Source organism: Ixodes scapularis, unplaced genomic scaffold (genome assembly GCF_016920785.2).
Source record: "Ixodes scapularis isolate PalLabHiFi unplaced genomic scaffold, ASM1692078v2 ptg000837l_1___fragment_3__unscaffolded, whole genome shotgun sequence".
In the NCBI taxonomy this organism is placed as follows: Eukaryota; Metazoa; Arthropoda; class Arachnida; order Ixodida; family Ixodidae; genus Ixodes; species Ixodes scapularis.
In genome coordinates, this window is record NW_024610053.1 from 145,300 (window position 1) to 154,760 (window position 9,461).

Below are 9,461 nucleotides of genomic sequence, written 5' to 3' on the forward strand. Positions count from 1 at the left end.
CACGACCGTGCGGAGCGAGATCCGCCGCTTTTGAAAAATCCCGGGCACACTCACGATGTCGTCCCTGATGCCGGCGCCGCGGGTGCACCAGGAGTCAGTAGCACGCTTAGCGAAAACCACGACCGTGCGGAACGAAGATCCGCCGCCATTGAGAAATCCCGGGCGCATTCACGATGTTGTTCCTGATGCCGTCGCCGCGGGTGCACCAGGAGTCAGTAGCACGCTTAGCGAAAACCACGACCACCCGAAACGAAGATCCGCCGCCTTTGAAATATCCCGGGCAGACTCACGGTGTCGTCCCTGATGCCGTCGCCGCGGGTGCACCAGGAGTCAGTAGCACGCTTAGCGAAAACCATGACCGTGCGGAGCGAGATCCGCCGCCTTTGAAATATCCCGGGCACACTCACGATGTCGTCCCTGATGCCGGCGCCGCGGGTGCACCAGGAGTCAGTAGCACGCTTAGCGAAAACCACGACCGTGCGGAACGAAGATCCGCCGCCATTGAGAAATCCCGGGCGCATTCACGATGTTGTTTCTGATGCCGTCGCCGCGGGTGCACCAGGAGTCAGTAGCACGCTTAGCGAAAACCACGACCGCCCGGAACGAAGATCCGCCGCCTTTGAAAAATCCCGGGCACACTCACGATGTCGTCCCTGATGCCGTCGCCGCGGGTGCACCGGGAGTCAGTAGCACGCTTAGCGAAAACCACGACCGTGCGGAGCGAGATCCGCCGCCTTTGAAAAATCCCGGGCACACTCACGATGTCGTCCCTGATGCCGTCGCCGCGGGTGCACCGGGAGTCAGTAGCACGCTTAGCGAAAACCACGACCGTGCGGAGCGAGATCCGCCGCTTTTGAAAAATCCCGGGCACACTCACGATGTCGTCCCTGATGCCGGCGCCGCGGGTGCACCAGGAGTCAGTAGCACGCTTAGCGAAAACCACGACCGTGCGGAACGAAGATCCGCCGCCATTGAGAAATCCCGGGCGCATTCACGATGTTGTTCCTGATGCCGTCGCCGCGGGTGCACCAGGAGTCAGTAGCACGCTTAGCGAAAACCACGACCGCCCGAAACGAAGATCCGCCGCCTTTGAAATATCCCGGGCAGACTCACGGTGTCGTCCCTGATGCCGTCGCCGCGGGTGCACCAGGAGTCAGTAGCACGCTTAGCGAAAACCATGACCGTGCGGAGCGAGATCCGCCGCCTTTGAAATATCCCGGGCACACTCACGATGTCGTCCCTGATGCCGGCGCCGCGGGTGCACCAGGAGTCAGTAGCACGCTTAGCGAAAACCACGACCGTGCGGAACGAAGATCCGCCGCCATTGAGAAATCCCGGGCGCATTCACGATGTTGTTTCTGATGCCGTCGCCGCGGGTGCACCAGGAGTCAGTAGCACGCTTAGCGAAAACCACGACCGCCCGGAACGAAGATCCGCCGCCTTTGAAAAATCCCGGGCACACTCACGATGTCGTCCCTGATGCCGTCGCCGCGGGTGCACCGGGAGTCAGTAGCACGCTTAGCGAAAACCACGACCGTGCGGAGCGAGATCCGCCGCCTTTGAAAAATCCCGGGCACACTCACGATGTCGTCCCTGATGCCGTCGCCGCGGGTGCACCGGGAGTCAGTAGCACGCTTAGCGAAAACCACGACCGTGCGGAGCGAGATCCGCCGCCTTTGAAAAATCCCGGGCACACTCACGATGTCGTCCCTGATGCCGTCGCCGCGGGTGCACCAGGAGTCAGTAGCACGCTTAGCGAAAACCACGACCGCCCGGAACGAAGATCCGCCGCCTTTGAAAAATCCCGGGCACACTCACGATGTCGTCCCTGATGCCGTCGCCGCGGGTGCACCAGGAGTCAGTAGCACGCTTAGCGAAAACCACGACCGCCCGGAACGAAGATCCGCCGCCTTTGAAAAATCCCGGGCACACTCACGATGTCGTCCCTGATGCCGTCGCCGCGGGTGCACCAGGAGTCAGTAGCACGCTTAGCGAAAACCACGACCGTGCGGAGCGAGATCCGCCGCCTTTGAAAAATCCCGGGCACACTCACGATGTCGTCCCTGATGCCGTCGCCGCGGGTGCACCAGGAGTCAGTAGCACGCTTAGCGAAAACCATGACCGTGCGGAGCGAGATCCGCCGCCTTTGAAATATCCCGGGCACACTCACGATGTCGTCCCTGATGCCGTCGCCGCGGGTGCACCAGGAGTCAGTAGCACGCTTAGCGAAAACCACGACCGCCCGGAACGAAGATCCGCCGCCTTTGAAAAATCCCGGGCACACTCACGATGTCGTCCCTGATGCCGTCGCCGCGGGTGCACCAGGAGTCAGTAGCACGCTTAGCGAAAACCACGACCGTGCGGAGCGAGATCCGCCGCCTTTGAAAAATCCCGGGCACACTCACGATGTCGTCCCTGATGCCGTCGCCGCGGGTGCACCGGGAGTCAGTAGCACGCTTAGCGAAAACCACGACCGTGCGGAGCGAGATCCGCCGCCTTTGAAAAATCCCGGGCACACTCACGATGTCGTCCCTGATGCCGTCGCCACGGGTGCACCAGGAGTCAGTAGCACGCTTAGCGAAAACCACGACCGTGCGGAGCGAGATCCGCCGCTTTTGAAAAATCCCGGGCACACTCACGATGTCGTCCCTGATGCCGTCGCCGCGGGTGCACCAGGAGTCAGTAGCACGCTTAGCGAAAACCACGACCGTGCGGAGCGAGATCCGCCGCTTTTGAAAAATCCCGGGCACACTCACGATGTCGTCCCTGATGCCGTCGCCGCGGGTGCACCAGGAGTCAGTAGCACGCTTAGCGAAAACCATGACCGTGCGGAGCGAGATCCGCCGCCTTTGAAAAATCCCGGGCACACTCACGATGTCGTCCCTGATGCCGTCGCCGCGGGTGCACCAGGAGTCAGTAGCACGCTTAGCGAAAACCACGACCGTGCGGAGCGAGATCCGCCGCTTTTGAAAAATCCCGGGCACACTCACGATGTCGTCCCTGATGCCGTCGCCGCGGGTGCACCAGGAGTCAGTAGCACGCTTAGCGAAAACCATGACCGTGCGGAGCGAGATCCGCCGCCTTTGAAAAATCCCGGGCACACTCACGATGTCGTCCCTGATGCCGTCGCCGCGGGTGCACCAGGAGTCAGTAGCACGCTTAGCGAAAACCACGACCGTGCGGAGCGAGATCCGCCGCCTTTGAAAAATCCCGGGCGCATTCACGATGTCGTCCCTGATGCCGTCGCCGCGGGTGCACCAGGAGTCAGTAGCACGCTTAGCGAAAACCACGACCGTGCGGAGCGAGATCCGCCGCCTTTGAAAAATCCCGGGCAGACTCACGGTGTCGTCCCTGATGCTGTCGCCGCGGGTGCACCAGGCGTCAGTAGCACGCTTAGCGAAAACCACGACCGTGCGGAGCGAGATCCGCCGCCTTTGAAAAATCCCGGGCGCATTCACGATGTCGTCCCTGATGCCGTCGCCGCGGGTGCACCAGGAGTCAGTAGCACGCTTAGCGAAAACCACGACCGTGCGGAGCGAGATCCGCCGCCTTTGAAAAATCCCGGGCAGACTCACGGTGTCGTCCCTGATGCGGTCGCCGCGGGTGCACCGGGAGTCAGTAGCACGCTTAGCGAAAACCACGACCGTGCGGAGCGAGATCCGCCGCCTTTGAAAAATCCCGGGCACACTCACGATGTCGTCCCTGATGCCGTCGCCGCGGGTGCACCAGGAGTCAGTAGCACGCTTAGCGAAAACCACGACCGCCCGGAACGAAGATCCGCCGCCTTTGAAAAATCCCGGGCGCATTCACGATGTCGTCCCTGATGCCGTCGCCGCGGGTGCACCAGGCGTCAGTAGCACGCTTAGCGAAAACCACGACCGTGCGGAGCGAGATCCGCCGCCTTTGAAAAATCCCGGGCGCATTCACGATGTCGTCGCTGATGCCGTCGCCGCGGGTGCACCAGGAGTCAGTAGCACGCTTAGCGAAAACCACGACCGTGCGGAGCGAGATCCGCCGCCTTTGAAAAATCCCGGGCACACTCACGATGTCGTCCCTGATGCCGGCGCCGCGGGTGCACCAGGAGTCAGTAGCACGCTTAGCGAAAACCACGACCGTGCGGAGCGAGATCCGCCGCCTTTGAAAAATCCCGGGCACACTCACGATGTCGTCCCTGATTCCGTCGCCGCGGGTGCACCAGGAGTCAGTAGCACGCTTAGCGAAAACCACGACCGTGCGGAGCGAGATCCGCCGCCATTGAGAAATCCCGGGCGCATTCACGATGTTGTTCCTGATGCCGTCGCCGCGGGTGCACCAGGAGTCAGTAGCACGCTTAGCGAAAACCACGACCGTGCGGAACGAAGATCCGCCGCTTTTGAAAAATCCCGGGCACACTCACGATGTCGTCCCTGATGCCGTCGCCGCGGGTGCACCAGGAGTCAGTAGCACGCTTAGCGAAAACCACGACCGTGCGGAACAAGGATCCGCCGCTTTTGAAAAATCCCGGGCACACTCACGATGTCGTCCCTGATGCCGTCGCCGCGGGTGCACCAGGAGTCAGTAGCACGCTTAGCGAAAACCACGACCGCCCGGAACGAAGATCCGCCGCCTTTGAAAAATCCCGGGCACACTCACGGTGTCGTCCCTGATGCCGTCGCCGCGGGTGCACCAGGAGTCAGTAGCACGCTTAGCGAAAACCACGACCATGCGGAACGAAGATCCGCCGCCATTGAGAAATCCCGGGCGCATTCACGATGTTGTTCCTGATGCCGTCGCCGCGGGTGCACCAGGAGTCAGTAGCACGCTTAGCGAAAACCACGACCGTGCGGAACGAAGATCCGCCGCCATTGAGAAATCCCGGGCGCATTCACGATGTTGTTCCTGATGCCGTCGCCGCGGGTGCACCAGGAGTCAGTAGCACGCTTAGCGAAATCCACGACCGCCCGGAACGAAGATCCGCCGCCTTTGAAAAATCCCGGGCACACTCACGATGTCGTCCCTGATGCCGTCGCCGCGGGTGCACCAAGAGTCAGTAGCACGCTTAGCGAAAACCACGACCGTGCGGAACGAAGATCCGCCGCCATTGAGAAATCCCGGGCGCATTCACGATGTTGTTCCTGATGCCGTCGCCGCGGGTGCACCAGGAGTCAGTAGCACGCTTAGCGAAAACCACGACCGCCCGAAACGAAGATCCGCCGCCTTTGAAATATCCCGGGCAGACTCACGGTGTCGTCCCTGATGCCGTCGCCGCGGGTGCACCAGGAGTCAGTAGCACGCTTAGCGAAAACCACGACCGCCCGGAACGAAGATCCGCCGCCTTTGAAAAATCCCGGGCACACTCACGATGTCGTCACTGATGCCGTCGCCGCGGGTGCACCAAGAGTCAGTAGCACGCTTAGCGAAAACCACGACCGTGCGGAGCGAGATCCGCCGCCTTTGAAAAATCCCGGGCACACTCACGATGTCGTCCCTGATGCCGTCGCCGCGGGTGCACCAGGAGTCAGTAGCACGCTTAGCGAAAACCACGACCGTGCGGAGCGAGATCCGCCGCTTTTGAAAAATCCCGGGCACACTCACGATGTCGTCCCTGATGCCGTCGCCGCGGGTGCACCAGGAGTCAGTAGCACGCTTAGCGAAAACCACGACCGTGCGGAGCGAGATCCGCCGCCTTTGAAAAATCCCGGGCACACTCACGATGTCGTCCCTGATGCCGTCGCCGCGGGTGCACCAGGAGTCAGTAGCACGCTTAGCGAAAACCACGACCGCCCGGAACGAAGATCCGCCGCCTTTGAAAAATCCCGGGCGCATTCACGATGTCGTCCCTGATGCCGTCGCCGCGGGTGCACCAGGCGTCAGTAGCACGCTTAGCGAAAACCACGACCGTGCGGAGCGAGATCCGCCGCCTTTGAAAAATCCCGGGCGCATTCACGATGTCGTCCCTGATGCCGTCGCCGCGGGTGCACCAGGAGTCAGTAGCACGCTTAGCGAAAACCACGACCGTGCGGAGCGAGATCCGCCGCCTTTGAAAAATCCCGGGCACACTCACGATGTCGTCCCTGATGCCGGCGCCGCGGGTGCACCAGGAGTCAGTAGCACGCTTAGCGAAAACCACGACCGTGCGGAGCGAGATCCGCCGCCTTTGAAAAATCCCGGGCACACTCACGATGTCGTCCCTGATTCCGTCGCCGCGGGTGCACCAGGAGTCAGTAGCACGCTTAGCGAAAACCACGACCGTGCGGAGCGAGATCCGCCGCCATTGAGAAATCCCGGGCGCATTCACGATGTTGTTCCTGATGCCGTCGCCGCGGGTGCACCAGGAGTCAGTAGCACGCTTAGCGAAAACCACGACCGTGCGGAACGAAGATCCGCCGCTTTTGAAAAATCCCGGGCACACTCACGATGTCGTCCCTGATGCCGTCGCCGCGGGTGCACCAGGAGTCAGTAGCACGCTTAGCGAAAACCACGACCGTGCGGAACAAGGATCCGCCGCTTTTGAAAAATCCCGGGCACACTCACGATGTCGTCCCTGATGCCGTCGCCGCGGGTGCACCAGGAGTCAGTAGCACGCTTAGCGAAAACCACGACCGCCCGGAACGAAGATCCGCCGCCTTTGAAAAATCCCGGGCACACTCACGGTGTCGTCCCTGATGCCGTCGCCGCGGGTGCACCAGGAGTCAGTAGCACGCTTAGCGAAAACCACGACCATGCGGAACGAAGATCCGCCGCCATTGAGAAATCCCGGGCGCATTCACGATGTTGTTCCTGATGCCGTCGCCGCGGGTGCACCAGGAGTCAGTAGCACGCTTAGCGAAAACCACGACCGTGCGGAACGAAGATCCGCCGCCATTGAGAAATCCCGGGCGCATTCACGATGTTGTTCCTGATGCCGTCGCCGCGGGTGCACCAGGAGTCAGTAGCACGCTTAGCGAAATCCACGACCGCCCGGAACGAAGATCCGCCGCCTTTGAAAAATCCCGGGCACACTCACGATGTCGTCCCTGATGCCGTCGCCGCGGGTGCACCAAGAGTCAGTAGCACGCTTAGCGAAAACCACGACCGTGCGGAACGAAGATCCGCCGCCATTGAGAAATCCCGGGCGCATTCACGATGTTGTTCCTGATGCCGTCGCCGCGGGTGCACCAGGAGTCAGTAGCACGCTTAGCGAAAACCACGACCGCCCGAAACGAAGATCCGCCGCCTTTGAAATATCCCGGGCAGACTCACGGTGTCGTCCCTGATGCCGTCGCCGCGGGTGCACCAGGAGTCAGTAGCACGCTTAGCGAAAACCACGACCGCCCGGAACGAAGATCCGCCGCCTTTGAAAAATCCCGGGCACACTCACGATGTCGTCACTGATGCCGTCGCCGCGGGTGCACCAAGAGTCAGTAGCACGCTTAGCGAAAACCACGACCGTGCGGAGCGAGATCCGCCGCCTTTGAAAAATCCCGGGCACACTCACGATGTCGTCCCTGATGCCGTCGCCGCGGGTGCACCAGGAGTCAGTAGCACGCTTAGCGAAAACCACGACCGTGCGGAGCGAGATCCGCCGCTTTTGAAAAATCCCGGGCACACTCACGATGTCGTCCCTGATGCCGTCGCCGCGGGTGCACCAGGAGTCAGTAGCACGCTTAGCGAAAACCACGACCGTGCGGAGCGAGATCCGCCGCCTTTGAAAAATCCCGGGCACACTCACGATGTCGTCCCTGATGCCGTCGCCGCGGGTGCACCAGGAGTCAGTAGCACGCTTAGCGAAAACCACGACCGCCCGGAACGAAGATCCGCCGCCTTTGAAAAATCCCGGGCACACTCACGATGTCGTCCCTGATGCCGTCGCCGCGGGTGCACCAGGAGTCAGTAGCACGCTTAGCGAAAACCACGACCGTGCGGAGCGAGATCCGCCGCTTTTGAAAAATCCCGGGCACACTCACGATGTCGTCCCTGATGCCGGCGCCGCGGGTGCACCAGGAGTCAGTAGCACGCTTAGCGAAAACCACGACCGTGCGGAACGAAGATCCGCCGCCATTGAGAAATCCCGGGCGCATTCACGATGTTGTTCCTGATGCCGTCGCCGCGGGTGCACCAAGAGTCAGTAGCACGCTTAGCGAAAACCACGACCGTGCGGAGCGAGATCCGCCGCCTTTGAAAAATCCCGGGCACACTCACGATGTCGTCCCTGATGCCGTCGCCGCGGGTGCACCAGGAGTCAGTAGCACGCTTAGCGAAAACCACGACCGTGCGGAGCGAGATCCGCCGCTTTTGAAAAATCCCGGGCACACTCACGATGTCGTCCCTGATGCCGTCGCCGCGGGTGCACCAGGAGTCAGTAGCACGCTTAGCGAAAACCACGACCGCCCGGAACGAAGATCCGCCGCCTTTGAAAAATCCCGGGCACACTCACGATGTCGTCCCTGATGCCGTCGCCGCGGGTGCACCAGGAGTCAGTAGCACGCTTAGCGAAAACCACGACCGTGCGGAGCGAGATCCGCCGCTTTTGAAAAATCCCGGGCACACTCACGATGTCGTCCCTGATGCCGTCGCCGCGGGTGCACCAGGAGTCAGTAGCACGCTTAGCGAAAACCACGACCGCCCGGAACGAAGATCCGCCGCCTTTGAAAAATCCCGGGCACACTCACGATGTCGTCCCTGATGCCGTCGCCGCGGGTGCACCAAGAGTCAGTAGCACGCTTAGCGAAAACCACGACCGTGCGGAGCGAGATCCGCCGCCTTTGAAAAATCCCGGGCACACTCACGATGTCGTCCCTGATGCCGTCGCCGCGGGTGCACCAGGAGTCAGTAGCACGCTTAGCGAAAACCACGACCGTGCGGAGCGAGATCCGCCGCTTTTGAAAAATCCCGGGCAAACTCACGATGTCGTCCCTGATGCCGTCGCCGCGGGTGCACCAGGAGTCAGTAGCACGCTTAGCGAAAACCACGACCGTGCGGAGCGAGATCCGCCGCCTTTGAAAAATCCCGGGCACACTCACGATGTCGTCCCTGATGCCGGCGCCGCGGGTGCACCAGGAGTCAGTAGCACGCTTAGCGAAAACCACGACCGTGCGGAGCGAGATCCGCCGCTTTTGAAAAATCCCGGGCACACTCACGATGTCGTCCCTGATGCCGGCGCCGCGGGTGCACCAGGAGTCAGTAGCACGCTTAGCGAAAACCACGACCGTGCGGAGCGAGATCCGCCGCTTTTGAAAAATCCCGGGCACACTCACGATGTCGTCCCTGATGCCGGCGCCGCGGGTGCACCAGGAGTCAGTAGCACGCTTAGCGAAAACCACGACCGTGCGGAGCGAGATCCGCCGCTTTTGAAAAATCCCGGGCACACTCACGATGTCGTCCCTGATGCCGTCGCCGCGGGTGCACCAGGAGTCAGTAGCACGCTTAGCGAAAACCACGACCGTGCGGAGCGAGATCCGCCGCCTTTGAAAAATCCCGGGCACACTCACGATGTCGTCCCT